The 23,446-nt window shown below is 36.9% G+C and overlaps 1 protein-coding gene and 1 pseudogene across 1 annotated transcript in view; one reads left to right on the top strand and one right to left on the bottom strand.

Moving 5' to 3' along the window:
* PTPRZ1 (protein tyrosine phosphatase receptor type Z1) overlaps positions 1 to 23,446 on the bottom strand; it is a 168,117-nt gene that overhangs the window by 119,628 nt on the left and 25,043 nt on the right. The gene's annotated exons all lie outside the window — the stretch shown is intronic.
* LOC118021449 lies at positions 10,145 to 10,229 on the top strand (annotated as a pseudogene).

Here is a 23,446-nt window from a genome sequence, read left to right as displayed (position 1 = left end):
TTTTTGACCTGGCTGTCAGTTGAAATTTTCCTCTGAAATTTTGCACTGGTCAGAAGGAAAATATGTATTGTCATTTATTATATGTTTTAAATATAAATATTTTTTAAAAGTAAGACATTTTGTCATATAAATGCATGTTGAAGATTTCAGAAGATCAAAACCTACATTTAACAAGTAATCCATTGAAATAAATAAAAAGTAAGCTCTTTTAATGATTCAGTCTAAAAGATGACAGCAAAATATCAGCAGATTTTAGCTTTCCTTGTAGGGCTTTATCACTACACAATGAGCATTTGTCCTTGGTTTTTAATTACTTACATTAAGAAAGCTTTATTCAATACAGGATTCCCAGGTGTTGGTGGCTCTCTTCAATTCCTTTATGTATTGTTCCCTTAATTGTTACTTCAAACAATCCGTTACACATTCATATGCTAATTACATAGTCCTTGGGCGTGAGAGAGTACCCCACTTTTAAAATTCTACTTAGAGGTCTGATAGATGAGATGTGATAGCTTCAATGAACAAGAAAAAAGAAGCTAGGTTCACTTTTTTTTGTTGTATTATATACTTGAAAACCAGTAAATCCTATATAAAATGAATCTATCAAAGTGCTTACACGTTTTTAAATCAATTAAAATAATGAAATATAGAATGTTTTTTGTGGCTTCTGTGAATTTAAGTTTCTTTCACTTTTATGTTTTGTTTCTTTCAATTTAAAAGTATTTGCCAGGTCTGTTTTGGCATGAGTGTTTTGTAGTGAAAAAACTAAGGAAGAAGTTTCAGGAATGAATTGTACGTGCAAAGTACAGGCAAATATACATTATTAAATTTTTTAAGGCTACTCTAAAATTTGTCCTGAAAAAATATTCTTCATGAAATGGCCTTTTGACCTGCTACCAAAATTAGGAGAAATCTCAGGCACCCTTAAATGTTCCTGTTTCAACATATTCCATCTTGTACCTACCTTAAGCACCTACAGATATGCAAATATGGATGTGTGTGTGTGTGTGTCCTTTATTTTTCCTTACATTCAGATGATGGAAATCAAAGTCTACCACATAGAACATAATAGATTAACCTAGCTTTTTCTTTTCTTTTCTCTTTTTACTCAAGTTCTTTTTAAAACAACAACAACAACAAATCTGGATGCTCACTTCCTACTAAAAATATCATTATAAATATTTTTAGTTATAGGGGCTGCTAGCTGGCTCAGCCGGTGAAGCACGTGACTCTTGATCTCAAGGTTGTGTGTTAAAGTCCCTTGTTGGACCTGGAGCCTCCCTAAAATTTAACAAAAATAAAAAAATAAAAAAAGTTTGAATTATAAAAATATCTGATTTTTCCCTAAAGTCTCTGCTTCATGTTGAATAATAATTTCACCTGCATCCTACTCTATAATCCAGCAACAGTACTCTGACAACACACACACACACACACATACACACACACATTTTAATGCTATAAAGTGGCCAAACATGACAGCGAGAAGAAATAGACTGGTCCTCTGAAAAAGAAACTTCTGGTAGGAAATAATCACAGATAATATTTGAAGATGAGGACTTAAAACTAGATTTCTCAAGGTGGACTTTCCTGGCATAAATGATACTTGCATATTTCACCAAAGAACTACAGAGGAGAAAAGGATGTTAGCTGATGATAGAAATCTGGAAAGGCAGAGGAGAAGGAACAGAATTAGAGATGAATTTTTAAGGCCCTTGAATAACACTTCAGCAGTGAGAGACTTGGGGAGAAGGACAGAAATATTCCAGGTAGAGGAAAAGCATGTGCACCAACAAGTGGCAAATTGTGGAACCAAAGGTTTGAGAGGCCACTTGGGCTCTGGTGTAGGGTCTGCATATAGGTCACCAGAGACTTCTTGGTGACAGCTCACCAAGATACAAGGGTGACATCAATTTTCACACTTTCTGTCCTCATCCTCCTGTCGCCTCTTACCTAGATTTCTTTTGAAAAAGGAAAGGAGATAGTCTGCTGAATTGACCAAAAAGTCATGTGTCTATTTCATATTTAAGTATATTTTCAAAATGTTAAGGAAGAGTATTAAATAAATAAATAAAGGTATGTAATTGAAGTGAAAGAGGTGGGGGTGGGTGGGTGAAGAAAGGTAAGTGGTTGCTGACCACTTGGGAGAAGGGCTTGGAAAGCCCTATAGTCTAGTCCTCTAGACTAGACTAGTCCTAGACTAGTCCATCAGAGCAGTGATCATCCACTAAATTGTTCGGCACCAGACATGCCCAAGACTGAGGTGGCAGGGATGAAAGAGGCTGACAGTATGGCAGTCATAACTGTCTCTTATTGAAAATAAAGCCATAAGAGACCTCTCTCAGAGAACAAAAGATAAAATCAGAAATAGGTGTTCCTTTAAGAAGAGAATCAGCTTTTGATTGAAGAACACCTGTGAACACATTACCTGGCCCCTGGAGGTTCTTTATTTCTGTAGATACTATGTTGCAAATGTCTCCTTGGGTTTGATAGGAGAGCTAAGTTTAGGATCCAAGTGGTCTCACCCAAAACCTTGTTTGGCAAACTGAGGCAAACTTTCCAAGTACAATTACATCTGCGCATGCATATACTATCATACATGGCAGATTTTTCTTCTATGGATTTTCCTTTCATTGAATGTTAAGAATTAGCTTGCTGTCAAACTGTGTGTGTGTGTGTGTGTGTGTGTGTTTAAAGATTTTATTCATTTAATTGACAGAGAGACAGCGAGAGAGGGAACACAAGCAGGGGAGTGTAAGAGGGAGAAGCAGGCTTCCCGCCGAGCAGGGAGCCCAATGAGGGGCTCGATCCCAGGACCCGGGGATCATGACCCGAGCCGAAGGCAGACGCTTAACGACTGAGCCACCCAGGCACCCCTCAAACTGTGTTTTAATAGAGCCTGTCTTTACCTAACTGGAATATAAACTTTTCTCTGGTATATATGCAAAAATACTTGTGAAACATAATTTAGTTGATTATGGCAATTCAGAGAATAGGCTCGTTTAGGATACAGTTACAGTTCAAGCATATTTACTGTTAATCACTTCAGATACAATCGAACGGCCTAAAAACATACTGCTTTTAGAAACAGATGCATATAATTTCCCCCAAGTTGTTTTCTAATTTCTGCTGCTTTCTAGTGTTAGAAGAAGAGTTTTATGGGTTTTCTCCCCCCCACAAAGGATTAAAAATAAAAGTACTTTTTACAGTCTCAAAACTTTAATTGTAACTTATTGCTAAAGATGATGGCACACGAAATCATATTGTTAAAGACGGGGAATTCTGGAAAGAGATGAGTTTCTAGAGTCCAAGCAACCTCTTCATTTAAGGATAAGGTTAAAGAGATGAAAAAAGTAGATAGTTGAGGCACTGTATGAACAAAAACAAAGTCGAAAGAAAAATTATCAAAACAGATGGAAATATTGAGCATATGGATGATGTAAGAAAGCAAAAGGAGCCATTTCTTCCATATGCTTGTTTTAATACTCAGGCATCCAATTATATACATATTTCTCATGGGACTAAGGAAGAGCTTGGAGGCGAGCAATTAGGTTTTTGTTGTCCCTTAACACTGAGGATGGTGTATGCTTTCACAGCGATGATTTGTAAGTTGACAAGATGTCTACCAAACCTATTCAAAACTTTTCAATGGAAGATCAAAATTTTCACAGGCTTATCTTGGAAAAGCAGCTAGTGTTTTCTCTTATACTTAGATATATATCTGTATTTGACCTGATGTGATTTGTCTATATTTCTAAATTGAGATGTTTTCTGTTGAAAACATTTTAATAATTTTGATCTTTATCACATGAGCAATGCCTCTTTCAGATAAATTAGAAAAACAAGCAAAAATAGTTTAAAAAACCATCTATAATCCTGTCTCCTAAAGATAACCATTCTTTACCATTTTTTACATGTGTATGTTTTTCTAGATGTTCAATATGCATGTATAGAAAATTTACACTTTACATACATTAAATTACACTATTTGGTGACCCACATTTTCTACATAATGATAAATCGTTGATATCTTCTCAAGTTAATAAATATGGTTTCACACAGCTTCATAACAGTTCATTTAAAGAATTCTCTGCTTTTGGATATTAAAATAAAAAGTTGATTTAACTTGAGAAAATTTATTCCTTAGGCTTAAATGGTATGAGGAAGGAAAGCTCCCATTAAGCTAGTGTGAGCTTTATGTAGAAAATAAAGTCTGTAGAAGATTAAGCACCACAATCTCCCCCTGTCAACCTTCTTTTACAACACTAAGAAAACACTAAAATGGCACGAACTCATTGCTATAGCATGATAGTGAATCTATTCCACCATAAGAGAAAACCCAATTGTTGACAAAATAGTAATAATGGCCGCAGAGATAGAAATAACAACATGTGTAAAAACAACTACTGGAAGAAGAGCTAAAAGTAATATTAAGAGTGGGAAGAGAACCAAATCTGTATAAGAAAAAGCAGATGAAAGTGGGTAGAAAACATGGAATTCATCAAATTACAAAAATAATGTGCCATTATATTTGTTATGTATTATTATGTTATTATACTGTTATATTATTATCCATACAATAATAGTGTGCTATAATTTACCGATCTAACTAACGTTTCTGTTGTAAAGTCTTATGTCCTTGCACTTTCCCTGAAATCAGGAGCGCAACAAGGATGTCTGTTCTGTAGCTCTATGATTAGGATCACTTGGGAGGTTTTGGACTACTGGCACACTAAAATAACCAACTACAGGATATAATGGGATTCCATTAACATTCCAATAAAAAGCATAAAACACCAATAAAGTGCATCAATAAGCAAAAATATGAACTATTATTAATATACAAGAAAATGTGAATACATAAAGAGACCCACCCCTATCCTTAAATGGATCACTAAAATATGGGGAAAATATCAGTTCTTTCCATATAATGAATATAATGGTCAGATCTCAATGAGATATTTTTAATTGGCAAAATTATTCTAAAGTCTATATACAAATCTAAATGTAAAATAATACTACATAAGAAAGTTTAGAAAAAGAGTGAAATAATGAGGGCTTGGTTAACCAGTTACTAAAGACTAACAGGCAGATCAATGGAACAAAGCATATAGCACTAAAATTGGACTTAGTATAGATACCAGTTTAATCCATGATAAGGTTTGAAACATCACAGATAAGGAAAGTATAAAGTTCAACCAACACTGGGGACACTGGTTATTTGGGAAAAAAAGTTAAATCACACTTCATACATACATCAAAATAAAGTCCAAGTGGATTAAAATGACTAATAAAAAGGAAGCACAAAAACTATTGGAAAAAATGTAAGTGAATACTTCATTTATTGTTAGATGGGGAAGGCCTTTCTTTACACAAACAAAGGAAATCATAAAGAAATATTCATAGCTTTGGGGCGCCTGGGTGGCTCAGTCCTTAAGCATCTGCCTTTGGTTCAGCTCATGATCCCAGGGTCCTGGGATTGATACCCACATCAGGCTTCCGACTCAGTGGGAAGCCTGCTTCTCCCTCTCCCACTCCCCCCGCTTGTGTTTCCTCTCTCGCCGTGTCTCTCTCTGTTAAATAAATAAATAAAATCTTGAAAAAAAAAAAAGGATATATTCATAGCTTTGATTACCTAACATTCAAAACTTGTACAGAAAAATGTTTAGTGAATTGCGAATTACAAATGTTAAGCTATTGGTAACTGCTAAAATGCATCAAATAAATATAATGATATAGTACAAACACAGAATTCTTACAAATCAATAAAGGCAAATACATGAGGAGACAAGCCTTAAAAATGCAGACGTATTAACTAATAAACTTATAAAGAACTGTTAGACTTTAGTGGGTATCAAAGAAACAAATTAAAATGACACTGATAGCATCTTTTCTAGCTATCAAATTGGCAAAGGTTTATTATTTTTGTTTTTTTTAAATATTCAATAATAACCAAAATATCTTGAGACATTCCTTTACCTACAGGTGGAAGTGTGAACTAGTATGAACTTCCTGAAAAGTAAGCTGTAGCAAGAGTTATCAAGAGTCTTTAAATGCTTCAGACCCTTTGAAACAGTAATTGCATTTCAAGGAATATACTGTCAAATATTAACAGAGATGAGAACAAAGTGTCATAAACCAAGATGTTTACAATAGTTTAAGTAATAGTCAACAATTGGAAAATATGTTCATGCACAAAAAGTAGGGGAAGTTTAAATAAATTATGTACTGTTCATAATGTGAAATAATGTGAATTCATTAAAATTGTCTCAAAATACTACAGATGTGGAGAAATTCACATGATATAAAACACTATCAACAGTTATGATACAATTTTAAATATATGTTCAGAAATGCAAATCTCTATGTGTAGTGCCATTGGGAGCGGTTTTTACTTTTTTGTATGTTCTTACGCTTTCCATGTATCTTACCAATTCGTATTAGTTAAAAATTTTAAAAATTTAAAGTGTGTATGCATTTCTAAAGGAATAGCTCTGATTCCACACCCAAATAGATTAGAGACAAATATATAAACATGTTTTGAACATAGGGTAAAGAAAAACTTGAAACCCATTTTCCATTTCTTATTTATTTAGATAGAGCACGTGTGCATGAGGGTGGGGCAGAGGGAGTGGTAGAGAGAGAGAAAGGGAGAGAGAGAGACTCCCAAAAGGCCTCCCCGCCCAGCCCAGAGCCCAGGGTAGGGCTCGATCTCAGGACCCAAGATCATGACCTGAGACAAAATCAAGAGTGAGATGCTTAACCGATTGAGCCACCCAGGCGCGCCTCCATTTTTTATTTTGGATTTTACAATAAAAGCTTCTCCTTATTCAGAAGAGACTACATGCAGTAGCTAGTATTAACAACATTTTTTTTAAAGATTTTTATTTATTTATTTGAGAGAGGGAGAATGAGAGAGAGCACATGAGAGGGGGTAGGGTCAGAGGGAGAAGCAGACTCCCTGCCGAGCAGGGAGCCCGATGTGGGATTCGATCCAGGGACTCCAGGATCATGACCTGAGCCGAAGGCAGTCGCTTAGCCAACTGAGCCACCCAGGCGCCCTTAACAACATTTTTAACTTAAGTTTAGGAAATCATAGCCAAGTCTACATATGGCTGAGCATTTCAGCTCCTAAGAACATTAAACACAGGAGCCATAGCACTGGTGACCTCTCCTGACCAATGGCAGTTCTGAGTCTTACTCAGCCACCGTTGCAGAAGCTTTTCCCAACTTTTGCCTGAAAGTTCTTTGCAGTGGCAGATGCTCAAAGATGCTCATTAAGTTGCCTAGATGACCCAGGTTCATTACACTCAGAGGAACAGTATCTAAAAAGCATTCCTGTTAGTACATAATTAATAGCCTTGGAGAATGCATCTCATTAGTTACTTTTTATACACAATCACAAATGGTCGGCCAGAGGTTGGAAGTTATTTATTTTGGAATAGTTAACTCAGTTGGAACAAATATGTTTCCTCTCCAGGTCTACCTTTCTGTTTGTGAAGATGTCAAGAGACTGAATAAGTTAATGCAATGTTTTCAACCTGGACTGCAACCAGGCCTCTGCGGGCATTTTGCCCTGAAGTTACTGGGCCACTGGGACACCTCCAGGTAATTAACATACTCCTGCAGTGTCTAATGTGATCATCCTGGTGGTTAAATGAAAAAGAACATCCTACAACAGATCAAGGGTAGCACCTCTGCCCCTCAAGGGAAAAGAAAAGGTGTTTTTACTGAAGAGATTTAGGCCTTAGGCTTATATATATCATGAAGGCTTGAGATATTGGAATAAAACTTATGTTTTCTTTAATATACATTTAAACATCTAAGTGACTTCACACCTTTGTGACTTTTGCCATTAATTTCACTAATGACAAATATTTTTTGGTGGAAAACATTTAATTGGTCATCTCATTTGTCTAGCCAAAGACATCCTGATTTAACCTTGAAAATAAAATCTCATAATACCCATTGTTTGTTCAAGGGAATGTAATTTTATTTATGTCTTTTGATTTTTGCAATAAAAAAGAACAGAGTAACTGAACAGATCTATGATTATAAAGAAATGCTCCACATGCCACTCCAAGTTTAAAGTATAAACATGGGGGGCACCTGGGTGGCTCAGTCAGTTAAGCGTCCAACTCTGGATTTCAGCTCAGATCATGATCTCAGGGTTGTGAGATTGCATCCCGTGTCTGGCTCCACACCGGGCATAGAGTCTGCTTGAGATTCTCTCTCCTTCTCCCTTGGCCCCTCCCCCCTCAAAAAGATAAAGTATAAACATGGTGAACTTTTGCTTAAGAACAATACTTCTCTCTTCTCCCATGTTTATTCTTTAAATGGTCATACTGACTGAATATGGATTACAGAAAGAAAAGGCAAGAGCTGAATGTTCAGTGATCTCATGTCTTTAACATGTAGTCTTAACATTTCATTAAAGATTTTATATTCGTGTTATCTAGTTGATAGCTACTTGCCTCCGGTAATGCCTCAGCTTCTCCCATCAAGCGTGCCTTCTCCCAAAACAAAAAGCTGGTTTCATCTGTAATACTCTGAAAGGCTGTGTATCACAGTGAAAAGAGATCGGGATGAGAGATGGGGCCGGAAGAGCTCGGAATGTAAACCCTGGCTTTAAAACCTCCCAGCTGTGGACCTTCGGAAGAGTCATTTGCCCTCTCAGATCCTCTATATGCAAAATAAGGTCCTCCTATTGGTGCGGTAGTTTAGAACCAAATGAATTAATTCATTTGAATGTGTTTATAAAGGATAAGATAGTATATTGACATAAGCAACAATGCTTTCATTTGGGAAGTAAGCTAAACTCATTTACAAATTATTTCCTAAAATGAACGAAGGTTATTTAATGTATTGCTAAGGCTGGAGTGTTCTCTATCCTTCCTTTTACGTCCCATGTGAGATAGTAACCGATTACGGAGTGTTCTCTATCCTTCCTTATAGTAACCGATTACATTGTTTAAAATGGCTCTTGTATTGCTTACTATCTCTGTGGGCAAGCCAGTGTTTCTAAGTCTCAATTCCTATACCTACAGAATAGGCATAATAATTATATCAACATATGCTTGAGATAAAGCACATAGAGTCATTAGTCCATATATATTATGTTAATATATATTAATTTATAATTAATTAATAGGTTAGATATGTAATTATACATACAATCAATTTATTTATTTATTTATTTATTTATTTATTTATTTATTATACATTTGCATTTCACTTAGAGTTCATTCTGCTAGTGCTTCCCCCCACCCCCTCCCCGTTTCAGCAATTTCACTGATTCATCATTCTCTGCGCAAAACAACAAGCTTAATTTGCCAACAAATAGGGAGTGGAGAGTCATTTTACACAAAGACTTTCAGGAATATGTTCACTGAATTTCAACACAAGTAGAAGTACACATTTTCCCCTATGTTAATATAGTCAGTTTTACTCTATAACATACTCAATCTAGTTGAAAAGACCCCAACGAGAAACAATCAATAATATACAATTTTAAGTAAACTGAAATCAATTCATTTCAAAAGATAAATAGTTATAGAAATAGCATCAGAGGGGCGCCTGGGTGGCTCAGATGGTTAGGCATCTGCCTTCGGCTCGGGTCATGATCCCAGGGTCCTGGGATCGAGCCCCGCATTGGGCTCCCTGCTCCGCGGGGAGCCTGCTTCTCCCTCTGCTTCTGCCTCTCTCTCTCTCTCTGACTTTCATGAATAAATAAATAAAACATTAAAAAAAAAAAAGAAATAGCATCAGAGCAAATGAGTACATTGATTTCTTCTTATATCACATTTGCAATACCTGAGGCTTAGATTTTGACATTCTCTCTCTCTCTCTCTCTCTCTCTAATGAATCCAGAAGAAAGTAAGAGCCACACAGAGCATCCCACAGTAAAAGATCTAATATAGGAACCTGTCTAATGTGAAGGCAAGAAATTCAAACAGCATCAAAAAGTGACAGCAGACGGTTGAAGAAGTTGATTAAACAACCATTACAAATCAAAAAGACAACCTGAAGAATAGTAATGGACTCTTCCATGACATGAAAAATGACATTCCTTCTTCAATAGTGTCTTAAGGAATTATTACAGCTGAGAATACCCTTAGAGATGTCATTTAAAAAGTTACATTACATCGCTTCTCGGCCTTTTGGCTAAGATCAAGTGTAAAAAGTTACATTACATTACAGATATTTTTAACAAAGTGGAAAAACCCATTTATATTTTAGAAAGACTTTTATCATAAACTGGGGAGATTTTTAAATAAATATTTTGTGCTTTGGAGGATATACATTCCATCAGAATGACGCCAAATGGAATGTCATGTACAATTAATTTAAGTTAGTGGCTTTATATTAAACTACATGCACTAGAGATGCACAGTTTAAATAAAACAGAGCCTTTTCAAAGAGGCCACAAACTAGCAGCATAATACCTAAAGTTCTTTAACACATCATTCAAGTTCATTGACAAGAAAATTGCAATTATGGAAATAATAATTATTTTAAACTACCGTTTTTTAACCTCAAAAAACCAACCAGCTCAGAAATAGTTAACTCCTTCAGTTTTAAGTGGTATCTATGTACCTCCAACTAACTAAAATGTTTGCTTCACATAATATTTAAATGAAAGGCATATTTCCTATGAGGATGGCATTTCCAGAAGCCTCTCTGGTATCGGAGCAAGGCGCATCAGCAAGCCAAGAAGTCTGGCATTTTCCAAGGACATCCCAGCCACACTCCTTGAGACTGTGCACTCGCTTTCCACTTGAATACCCCTCGTTATTACAGTTAATGCACTGTTCCCTCCTGATCAGGGAGTGCCTGGTGACTTGCGGGGGTGGCCCACACAGGAAAACTGATGGTAATACTGTCACCCTGACACAGCTTTCCTGTCTCCCACAGAACCTCTGTCAGGCAGCAGGAGACCATGTGCAGCGTATTGTGATGCCCTGGTGGGCCTTGCTTATCCATCTCTCCCCGAAGGGTGAGAAATCTCCCCCAGCTCCCTGGCACATCGAACAGGAACCAAGGTAATTTCATCAGTCCCTTGTATAATGTTGCTCTTTTTTGTTGTTTGTTTAAGATTTTATTTATTTGAGAGAGAGTGAGAGAGAGAGTATAAGTGGCGGGGTGGGGCAGAGAAAGAGGAAGAAGCAGGCTCCCCGCTGAGCAGGGAGCCCGATGTGGGGCTCCAGGATCAGGACCTGAGCCGAAGGCAGATACTTAACTGATTGAGCCACCCAGGTGCCCCTATAATATTGCTCTTAATGCCCAATCCACCGAATTATTTATGCGAGACCTAGCAGTGCTTTAAGCTATAACAAGAAAACCTTGGGGTTTTTTTTATGTGTAAAACCAGAATGGTGCCTGGCATACGAGTAAATAAATGAATGAAAGTTATAAGCCTCACATAGGGGTCAATTCTGTAGTCTGGAGATGTACATAAGTATCCTGCAACAACTCTTCAAGAAGAAAAGGCACTGAAGATTTTATTCCATGGACTTCAACAATCCCATCATGTTCTGATTTTAATCATTATTGTTTATTTTGGTCTATAAAATGCCACTGACCAGCAAGGACATTTCAGCAAAAAGAAAAAAAAAAGATTAATAGATGATCTATGATTTTAATGAACTTGATTCTTTGAATTCAAGGCATGTCTTGGGGATTTTTCACAAAAACAATTGATCCTTTTCATGGCTTAATGCCTCTGTAACTTCCTGCACACAGCTAACAAATTGCCATGGACACACACTCCCCTGCCTTTCATACTCTGTGGGTCTCCAGAAGTTTACATTTGGGTATGAGAAGAAAGAGCAGTGGATCTTTTCTATGCATTAAGCGTACTTACTTAGGACCTTAAACAATATGCACCTTTGTAAGTGACAATACAAAATCACTACCAGAAATCTAACGTATGCTCAAAATGTTTCCAAACAAATAAAAAAAGTAATGCTTTAAAAATTCAGATAGTATCAACCAACCGCAAACCAATGATTTAAGACTGTGGTAAACACAAATGATTTCACAGAGGCATAACAACCTGCAGCTAAGAAAAGCAATGCCAGGTTTTTACTTTTTAAAAATAGGCACTGTAGAGAGAGGTAAAGAAGATAAATATGCAATTTTAAAAATAAATATAGTCTGTGTAGCTGGATAATTCAGGCAACAGTTCCAATTTTTTCAAGCAACAGAGTTGGATTATTTTTGTCTGAACTTTATGAATAATTTCCTGAATGTACTGAGTCTGTGCAAATAAATTGAGAATTCTTTTGGTTAAATATTAATAATTTGAAATTCCATTCAATCTTATCCTATTGTACTGACAGTACTCAATAAAAAGGAAATGAGAGAAAAATTGTCCCCATACCTATTGTCTAAGGTAGGACAATTCTTATTCTCTTTGTAAGTAATCCCGAAATAAACTTTCATTTTACATGCCATCTGGGTGTAGACTTAGAATATTTACCAAATTAGCACAGGGTAAATGTAGTATCATTTTATCAAATACATATTTGCCAAATAAATGAATTAAATGATAGTAAACATGAAAAGTGTCAAATTAAGTGTCAGCTATCTCATTTATTCCAGGCACCTTGCTGGTGAAACGGATGAACACTTTTTGGGGTCAGTTCCCCTAATGCAGAGCTTCTCAAACTTTTTCATATCATGACACAGAAAATGATACATTTTTAAAAAAAGATTTATTTTATTTATTTGACAGAGAGAGACACAGAGAAAGAGGGAACACAAGCAGGGGGAGTGGGAGAGGGGACCCCGATGCGGGACCCTATCCCCAGGACCCTGGGATCATGACCTGAGCCGAAGGCAGACGCTTAACGACTGAGCCACCCAGGTGCCCCAGAAAATGATAATTTTGCAGGGCACAGAAGTAACACATTAGAACTGAACAGCTGAAAATCAGGCACACCTGTCATCTGCTACGGGCACGAAGGAGTAACAGGTGGGAAGCACTGCACCAATACCTTCAAACAACTTACCTCAGGGCCTTCGCTCAGCCATTTCTCTCCTGCCTATCTCTACTCTCTCCCTTCTCTGTCTCCTTTCCCACACCCAATCCTCCTCATCCTTCATGGAGCATCTTAATACTACTTCTGTGAAGAAGTTCTTTTATGAATCCTACACAGTCTTTCTCACAATTATCATTGAATAATAATTTGTGTAATAATTTTTTTGATATTTGTTTATTGTGCTAGGCTGGGAACTCCTTGAGAATTTGAAATGTGTCTATCTTGTTCTATTGTATGCTCAGTACCCAACCTAAGCACACAGTAGTATTCAATAAATTTTCATTGCATGACTAAACTACAAATTTAAGATTTATAATCTCAGAGGAATATTCCCTGCTATCCATAATCATTTACCCCTCTCTGGTCATCAATATTTTCCAGGGACTGTGCTAAATCTCTCCCTTTACTATTTGGTGCTGACCCAGCATTCTGTTAGCACCAAGAAAATAGAAGCCATTGCATAGGAATTTTTGCAAGTTCCCTTCTCTTCACCTTGTAATTATCTTTTATCTTCACTCCTAGACCTCTTTCCCATAAAGGAAGGTGTCCCCACACTTTCCCATCCTTCTACCTCCTCCAAAATTTCTTGAGCTTCAATTTCTCCCTTTTTACTGGATTGTTTCCTTGGGCTCTTAAAACACACTCAGATCTGGTACCCTGAAAACTTCCCTTCCCTTGGCCCCTCTGTACCAAATGTACTAAGCATCTGCTCTTCCATATACTTATGTAAGGGCACTTGTCTCCCTCCTTCAGTGGATGTATACTTGGCTCTAGTTCTTCGGTCTGGCGTTCACTTGAAGAGCAGAAACCAGTGAATCCCTGGATCCTCTCTGTACCAGGCACAGGCTAAGTGCTCAATAGATATTTAACACAAATTAAAAAAAAAAAAATCCCTGTATATAGACTGATACAAAGCAGTGCTAAACACATTACCAACTTTATAAATATCTCTTATTTTCTGTTTCCCATACTTGACTGTTCTCAAAAAACAGTGGATACAATACTGGTAACGATACGCAAATTTTGCCTTGTCTTTATTTTCATATAAAATGATTGCTCTTGGGCGCCTGGGTGGCTCAGTTGGTTAAGCAACTGCCTTCAGCTCAGGTCATGATCCTGGAGCCCCGGGATCAAGTCCCACATCGGGCTCCCTGCTCAGCGGGGAGTCTGCTTCTCCCTCTGACCCTCCTCTCTCTCATGCTCTCTCTCAAAATAAAAATAAAATCTTTTTTAAAAAAATGATTGCTCTTAAAAATAAATATATAAAATTTAAATATATATATATAAAATTTACTTCAAACTCGCTCCAGAATTGACCAGGTTTTTTTTATTTTATTTTATTTATCTAATACTTCTGTCCAATTACTGAAATCTTTCACTATAAACTAATTCCTTATGGATAAAAGAATCTTTGTGTTCACACTACTGGAAAATGTTTCATTATAGTTTTCTATTTCAAATATAACATGGAAACAGACATTTCCCTTTTCAAAATAGCTCTACGTTTTATTACCAAGTCTTTAATAGAACTTTAATGGCTTTTACCATTAAATTCTTCCTGTGTGGATTTGTCATTGAGATAATCTTAGTGACTGACATTCTAGTTGTTGAGGTGCCTAAAATATTGAATAGCTTATTGAAATATTGAATAGCTCCTTAAAATGAAAAGTATTTCATGTATGTGTGTATATATTTATAAGGATATATATACATATATATACATAGAGAGAGAGAGAGAGAGAGAGAGGAAGGGAAGATGATTTTTCTTATAAGATGTATGATATATGAGACAACAGATCTTATGTCCTGAAAGGTACAGTCGTGAAGGAGAGCTACAATCAATTGGTTGTGAAAACAATTGTGTTTATGTTGCAAAATATTTGAGAATGGGATTACTTCCTCTGTAACTTTTTCTTTTCACTTTGAAACTTCTTAGCAGCCCCTGGCAGTGTAAGAAAAGTTTGAGAAATTTGCCACTTTCCTACCACTCCCTGCTCCCCAGGTTCCAGAAAAGGGAGGTTCCAGAAAAGGGAGAGATTATGAATGGACCAGAAAAGGAAGAATTCAAGAATCAGAGATAGTGGGAGGGTTGCTGTACACATCTGCTCAGGGTGTGCATGAGAATTTAGGCATTAGTACTAACTATATACGTTTTCAATATAAAAACATTTATTATTAATATGAAAGAAAACCACAATGGATATATACTAGTTATCACTATCCTTGGAACAAAAAAAAAACCAGAGGAGTTTATTTTATTAAACTGGCTGATTATAATATAATCACATTAATCCATAATCAATGTTTTCATTTACATAGTCAAAATGAAAATAGAATCTTTTTCTAATTATCCCACAGTTTAATAAATCAGTGCAGGTCATAACTGTGTATATAATTATCAAGAAATATATAGGCTTTCTTTTCTAAGCAAATGTTATAGATGATTATAGATAACAATTTATTTCCCTAAATTGTCATCAATTAGAACTGACTCTTTTAATAAAAAAGACTATTAATAAGTCCAACCTTTCATTAACCTTAAATTTGAACTTTTACATCCTAAAGCAGAAAAATCGTCATCTTTGTAAAATACATCCAAGCTAAATGGATTAAGAAACATGTTGGAAAACTTTTGACAAAAGTTTTTTGTTGTTGTCAGCTAAGTTGTTGTACCATTCTTTTCATTCCAAATCCAGAACTTCACGGTTTAAGTGAAACTTATTCCTTTTTTTTTTTTTAAGATTTTATTTGTTTATTTAAGAGAGAGAAAGAGAGCACAGAGGGAGACTGAGAGGGAGAAACAGACTCCCCACTTAATGGAGAGCCCAATGCGGGACTCAATCCCAGGACTCTGAGATCATGACCTGAGCCAAAGGCAGACGCCGAACTGATTGAGCCAGCCAGGTGCCCCATAAACTTAATTATTCTTAAATTTCATTTTTGCATGGTTATGAATGCTGTTCACTTCTAATAACATATATTAGAATCCTGGTATTTTTAATTTTCAGGTATTTTCTGCTCACAAACTTGCTGAAATGTTGGTTTTAGACATACTGCATATTTTCCATCTATTTTGTCAATTCCGTGTTCAAAACCTATCTCAAATTACTTCTCTCCACTTATCTTGCCTCACCCAGACTCAAACTGCCACCATTGCCTATGAAATAATGCAACTGCCTCCTAATTAGTGTCCTTTGTTTTGCCCATCCCTCCATTCTTTCTGTCCTGCCTTCCTTTAATCCTTTCATTTAGTTAATTGACTCACTTACCCAATATATACTGATTGCCTGTTGTGTGCCAAACACCACGCCCTAGGTATCTGGGATACACTGGTGGAAAACCAACCAACCAACCAACCAACCAACCAACCAACCAACCAACCAATATCCTGTCTTTGCAGAGCTCTCCTTTAGTAAGGGCAGGCAGAAAGTAAATAAGGGAAGTCAGTCATATAGTATGTAAGAAGGTGGTAAGTGCCCTGGAGAAAAGTATTAGAGCAGAATAAGGCAGATGACTGAGCAGATACAATTTTATACTGGATGCTCAAGGGAGGTCTTGCTGAGAACATGCCATTCAAAGACTTGAAGGAGATGAGTGAGTGTGCTTGTAGATACCCAAGGGGAGGGCAGTCCTGGCACTGGTGCAAAGCCCCTAAGACAGGATCATGCCAGGGGGATTTGAGGACCAGTAAGGAGGCCAGCATGGCTGAGGCAGAGAGAGGGCAGGGAAGAATAGTCAGAAATGAGGATGGAGGGTTGGCTGGGTGGCACAGTCAGTTAAGTGTCCAACTCTTGGTTTCAGCTCAGGTCGTGATCTCAGGGTTGTGAGATTGAGCCCCATGTTGGGCTCCTCACTGAGCTCAGAGTCCACTTGGGACTCTTCCTCTCCCCCTGCCTCTCCTCCTCCCCTCTGCTCTCTCTCTCTCTCTCCCTAAAATATATAAATAAATCTTTAAAAAAAAAAAAAAGAGAGATGAGGATGGAGAGACGAAAATGGCTTATACTCGCCTACTCTACAGACTTCCAGGTGTTACCAGAGTAATTTTTTATCTTTTAAAAAAAAAAATCTGATTTTATCAAAGAATGCATAAATGCAGTTTAAAACTTCAAGTACTAAGAATGAGAAACAGCCCTGCCTTACCTCACTCTACTCTCATCTGGTTTCCCTGAGGCCACAATTTTCAACTCTTACTATTACAGGATTTCTTTTCCTTTTAGTGCCTGGAGTTCTTGGTCAGGCCGCTTCGAAGAATGAAGAGGTAGACCAGATGAAGAGTGGTGGGCAGCAAAGTTAAATTTATTGAGTGGTAGTACAAAGTTTATTGCGTGATAGTACAAAGCTCTCGAAGAAGGAGGGGACCCGAGAGGGTTGCCACGGGAATTTCTAAGTCTAGGGGTTTTTATGGGCTTGTTGGTGGGCTGTTTTAATCTGATTCATCCTCCATAAACCTGTCATCCTATCAGGTTTTTGTCATCTACCTATCACTCGGGCTCCTTCCAGGGTGGTGTAAAATCCTTTTAAGGGTGGTTTCCTCTTAGGGCAGGGGAAGGGGGCCCTTGTCCCTGCCTCCTTTCTTCCAACTATCCTTCATCATTATAGCTATCTCTTCTATAATTTAACTTCATAATTTTAAGTCATAGTTTAACTGATTTCTTGTCTTATGAATTTTAAATATTATATATTGCTTTTTTATTTTGATGAGTATTACCTTTTTATTCTGATTATGTGTTTATCCTCCAACTGAAATAGCCCCCTCTCTCCTCTCCAAACTGGCACTATGGAGATCATCTTTTAGAAATATTCAACATTATGTAAATATTGATGACTGCCAAAGAAGGTAGTGCACTATAATTACACTTTTTAATCAACTGTTTCTTTTCCTTGCAGTTAGTTAATGCCTTTCCAAAAGTTTTTCATTCATTTTCTCAGTACCAATTGCTAATTTTCGCCAAATCTGTAAAATCTTTCCAGATCTCCAAAACACTTATAGATTTCAATATTGTCTGATGTGGTCAATGAAGTAGGTAATACAGTATTTCTGGTTTTTTTTTCCCTTGAATTCCCTCTGTTCCAATTGCTGGCACCAGAGAGAGCTGCCTAGCTGGTATCCTCAAGTTTTCCTTCCTTCTGATTGCTGTTTCAGTGGTTACAACCCTGGTTTCCTGAATTTCATGAATTGCCCTTATTGATTTATTCCCTTGTTTTTGATGGAGTACTGAAGCACATAGTCCAAAAGCTTCCAAGAAAAAAATATAGGATGAAAGTTTTGAGATTGTCAGTTTCTTGCAGAAATTTCAGGTCTTTCTGAATGATCTGGTCCCATATTTACATGGTTTTGTTGTAGCCTGAAGTGGGGAAGTAAGGAGAAGCAACCTTTACAGTAAGCATGTACTATAAAGCATCGCCCTGTCTCTCTCTGATCCGGGACTGTCTTCACAAAGGCTAGAAAGCAATGGGAAGGATGCAGGGTGATAATTGACCTCAGTAGGATCTGTTTTCTTTGTATGCCCAGGGGAAGGTGCTGCCTCCAGCTGTTGGTTTTCTATAGAACATGGAACTCAAGCACCTTTGTTTACACCCAACGATAAATATCAGCAATTCTATGGCAAGAAGAAATGTCTTTCTCAGCATCTTATTGCAGAATTAAATTATCTGTAGTGTCTTTGGTTAAATTAACATGAAAATATATACTAAGGCTCAAATTAGTAAAAGAGCAAGTGTTTTAAAGCTAGATAAATCTACATAAGTATAGTTCACTTCAAAAAACCTTAAATGCACTGAATAACTTTAATAGGCAGCAAAAAATGAAATTATTTTCAATCTATCAAAGTCAAGCTAAGTACCAGCCCGTAGTTCTCAGGTACATTAAAAACTGAAGTATTACAGATTATATAATCTAGTTATTTTTCTAAGTAGTTGAACAAATTGTGCTTGCATTTATTAAAATAGCTCTGACATGAAATTTATGTTTCCTATCCAGAGTCAAGTTCTCATTATTTTTAGACACCAAACCATAAATTCTAGAAATTATAAAATTATTCCTTCAAATTCTAGAAACTCTGGAAGCTATCCTTCCAAACTTACAGGAACAAAATTATCTGAGTATCTTCTGATTATTATGCCATTAAAATTTTATTAGTAAAGAATTAAAATACATTTCCTGCTTCATTGGAACAAAGAGTTAAATTATTTATCATGTTAAAATGGATAAAAATTATTAAAGCTCAAAACAATTATTATATTACTTATGGTCACCTAAGAACATAATGAGAGCACAAAACCAGTACATGAAGAAATATAGGGGTGCCTGGCTAGTTCAGTCCAAAGAGCATGTGACTCTTGATTTTGGGGTCATGAGTTCGAGCCTCATGTTGGGCGTAGAGATTACTTAAATAAATAAATTTTAAAAAAAGGAAGAAAAATATAATACATAGTAGATGTTCTCTAAATATCAGTTGAAAAAATGGATGAATAAATGAATAATAAAATAAGCAGAAGAAATTAAAGGTTTTGCTGAAAGTTAATCTGAAATGCATTAACTGTGTTTCAATCTTTAAGTCAGAAAAAACCAGTAGGTGTGTGGACCTTAAGAGTTTGAAGAAAAAAGGTAAAAATGGAAATTCAGATGAAAGCCATCCTTCAACTACAGATTACTTTTTCTGTATTATTCTGTTAAATGAGTATGCCTTAGAGCCTTCACTGATAGATCTCCAAACAGGTTCTCATTCTGTTGGGCATGTTTAGAAAAAGGGTGTGTTATCTTCCACTTCCTCCTTGAGTATGGGAGAACGGATTTGGGGAGACAAGGGAGGGAGAGCCATTTTTCAGGTGTCCCTCTCAAAAGGCTAGCTGCCAGTTGAGGGCAGCCCAGAAGGAAGAGAGTGGGCTCACTGGTGGTGAACAGTCAGATGGGAGGAAGATGACAATCTGAAACCACATCTCCCGTATGAAGGATCTGTGCAGGAACACCTGCAAGGGAATTAAATACATGCCCCAAGAGAGATTCAGCTCTTTTGGGGGGGGCATTACCCAGGGAATGAGCAACTACTAACAAGAAGAGGATTACTAGAATAATCCCTTCTTTTTCCTCCTCTGTGATTCTCAAATTAAAGCAGTGTTTAAGAGGGAGGATGGGAGAGAAGCTAAAGGTGGATTAAATCTCTCTTTACCCTTCAAACTTCTCAGGTCTGAGCTAAGGAATGGGTAAAAGATGAGGTTTGAATTGAGTTTGAAATTGGTTTTTTAAACAGAACTGGACTTTTAAAAACCAAAAGTGACCAGAAAATTGTGGAACCTGCCCAAGATCTCATTATAAGATGGGAAAGTGAAATTCAACCTAGCCTAGTTGGACATAATGACTTGATCAAAACCAAATATGTTTATATTTATATTCCACTGAGTTGATACTCAAGAGTTACAATTTTACTCAGAAATGAACAGAACCTTCGTTTTCCTTCAACTTGTCTTAAAATCTAGCCATCTTTGACCATTCAAAACAGAGAAATCAGTGCTTTAACAATAGGAAAAGTCTATCATAACTATTTTTTTCATGGTTAAAAAATATGAACATGATAATGACTTTTTAAGTAAGTAAACAATATTGCAACTGATCAGTGGTAACTAGAGAATTCCTAGCAAATTCATGCCTGCTGGAAAAAAAGACTACGTATCCATTTTTATCAAGTTAATAAATTCATTTTTAAAATCACCATTCAATATGTTACATGATACTTAACCACAAAGAACAGTTGCCCAACCTTAATTGAGCGATGCTATCATAATTGCACTGCATTATCAGCAAGTATGTACAACAGTACTATTCTACTGGGGCAAGGGACTGGACAGTCTTGTTCTCCTCGATATTCCCAGCACTGAGCCCAAGTGCCTGACATGTAATAAGTGCTCTGCTCCATATGGAATGAATGCATAGAGCATTCAAAACAAGGAATCTGTGGTAAGCAGCTCTGGTTTTTCTTTTTCCTACATTAATAAGTAAATCTGCTGATTTTTCTACATGGTTATGGAATTTAGAAGAAATACAGAAAGCGATATTCTAAGGTTTTTGCGTCACTGTAGGCATGCAAGGATATTACAAATAAATTTTTATAAATGAACAAAATAAATGAATAATAACTCTTTTTGTAACACTGGATTATAAAAGATGAAAGAAAATTTAGGAGGACAGATGAAGGGGACAAAAGAATCTTTTATGCTCTGATGTGCATTATGGAATAATTCCCACAACCATTTCAGTAAATAAAGTCAAAGGCCAAGTAATTGATATTTTCTAAAAACACTCTTCTGCGATAAAGAAATTTCAAAAGACTAATTATAAACAAACTCTGGTTTAATTTGTGAAATATTTCCTTCATCAAATTTTAGAATATACTAAACAAAACATTTTTTTGGTCACTATATAATTCCACAATATTCACTGAATCACTTAAAAAAATGATCTCTGTTTTCTATTATATCCTGGAACAAGCACACAGAAAGGATTTTAAGGGCTCATTGTTTTGTTTCCCCAATTACTAACCACTTCAACAAAGTACATCTCTTTTTGCAATAATATTTACCTAAATTTAGCTTTTATTATATTGCTCAGGAACTTTACATTACATTGACTCATCCCTATTTTTAGTTTTGCTTTCTCACTTTGAGTAGGTTGCAAACATGAAAATGAGATAACTGGCACGCATCATGTCTTTGCCTGAATTATGGAAGGGGCTTCTTAAAATACTGCTCTCTGTTACTACTTTCATTCTTAAGAAAGAGACATTACTCAGAATCTAAGGGCATTCATGGTGGTAAATATTAGAAACAGAGAATGGGATACATACACAGGGACATACTGAGATCCTCCCTTCTCTTCGGGCTCACTTTAATCCAAGCTCTCCTATTTGCTTGCTACATGATACTGGGCAAGTTATTTGACCTTTCTATACGTCATCTTCATTTGTGAAATGGATACAACAAAGCTTTTGGTTTGTCATTACAGTGAAATTACATAAAAAATGAAAACCACTTAGTAGCACCTAACACAAGGGTCATATGCAAGAAACAGTGGTCATCATGCTTACTATTAGACTTTGCAGGTAGTGATTTCATCATCTGCATTTTTTGTGTACCAAACACTGACTATAGTGCCCATCAAAAAATACAACTTCTGGCTCTAGATATATCCGTATGTTCCCATGCCCTTCTACCAATGCAGATTGAGAGCATGCAGAGACGTCTGAATGGATTGAGGCAGTATGACTTAACCTTACCTATATCCCAAAATGACCCAATATATCAGGCTATTAGCTGTTTTCCTCTACAAACAGATACAGATACTCCCAGTATCTCTTGGACAATTCAAAATCATTCCTATGCCATGTGGTGAGATGGTTAGTGTCTGGCACCAAGAAATTCATAGACTAGAATGGGAAGAGAAATGTACGATTATTATATAATGGGATCCAAACAACAGGAGGTACATCAGAACCATATGATTTCACAGAAGAGGGAGTGACCCTCTTGGGACAGTGAGAAAGGAATCAGAGATCTACAATGTTTGTGTTTTGTCATGAAGGGTGACAGGCCTCTCCTGGGTTGTCCTGGTTTTCTGAGTTGCCAAGGCTTTGACCTCGTTCATATTTATGACTGTGTGTGTGGATCTAATTTCAGTGCACCCTTTCTGCTTACTCTCTCCACGGTCATGTTTCTTACTTGCTTCCAGCTCCTAAGCCTGACCTCTGCACTCTGTGAACCAAATACGGATTCTTGACACTCGTATCTCAGGTTTCAGTGCTTGTTCTTGTGTCCCGTTCCCCCTCAGTGAACTCAGTATGCTGCCTCAGTCTTATCTCTCCCCAGACTTTGGTCGTGAGAGTATCTATTGACTGAGCTACAGTTTTCTTCAGAAGATGGATCTGGGTCTGCTCCATGATCAGTGCAGGCCCCAGCATTTACCCTTGGAGAACATAATTGTCACTGCTGTCACACAACTAGGTCTTGAGTCACAAATGATATTTCTAGAATTTTCCTGCACTTTAAAAGCTATCTTTTGTCCCAGGTCCCAAGTATGGTCTTCAATAATCCATAAAAGGTACCCTCAATCCTTATACTCGACATAACACTACTTCAGGGGATCTGTCAAGCTCCCATTGAAAGCTGCTCCACAGCCCTGGCGTGGCCTGTACAGAGCTTCAGGGCCTTCCAGCCAGAGCTGGTCCTTGCCTGGGCCAAGGCCTGAGCCTTCCTTGTCCCAGGTCAACAGCCACCCCCCCCCCCTTAGCCTCAGCTCTAAGTCTTAAGAGCTCCAGGACCCGAGCTCTCTCAGAAGGGAGAGAGTCTGAAAGAAACTAGATCAAGTTTCTTTCTTTCTTTCTTTCTTTCTTTCTTTCTTTCTTTCTTTCTTT

The sequence above is a fragment of the Mirounga leonina genome, unplaced genomic scaffold, assembly GCF_011800145.1.
Source record: "Mirounga leonina isolate KUSES-001 unplaced genomic scaffold, KU_Mleo_1.0 Mir_174, whole genome shotgun sequence".
NCBI lineage: Eukaryota > Metazoa > Chordata > Mammalia > Carnivora > Phocidae > Mirounga > Mirounga leonina.
The sequence above is the reverse complement of the archived record's forward strand: the minus strand, read 5'-3'. Positions and strand labels throughout refer to the sequence as shown.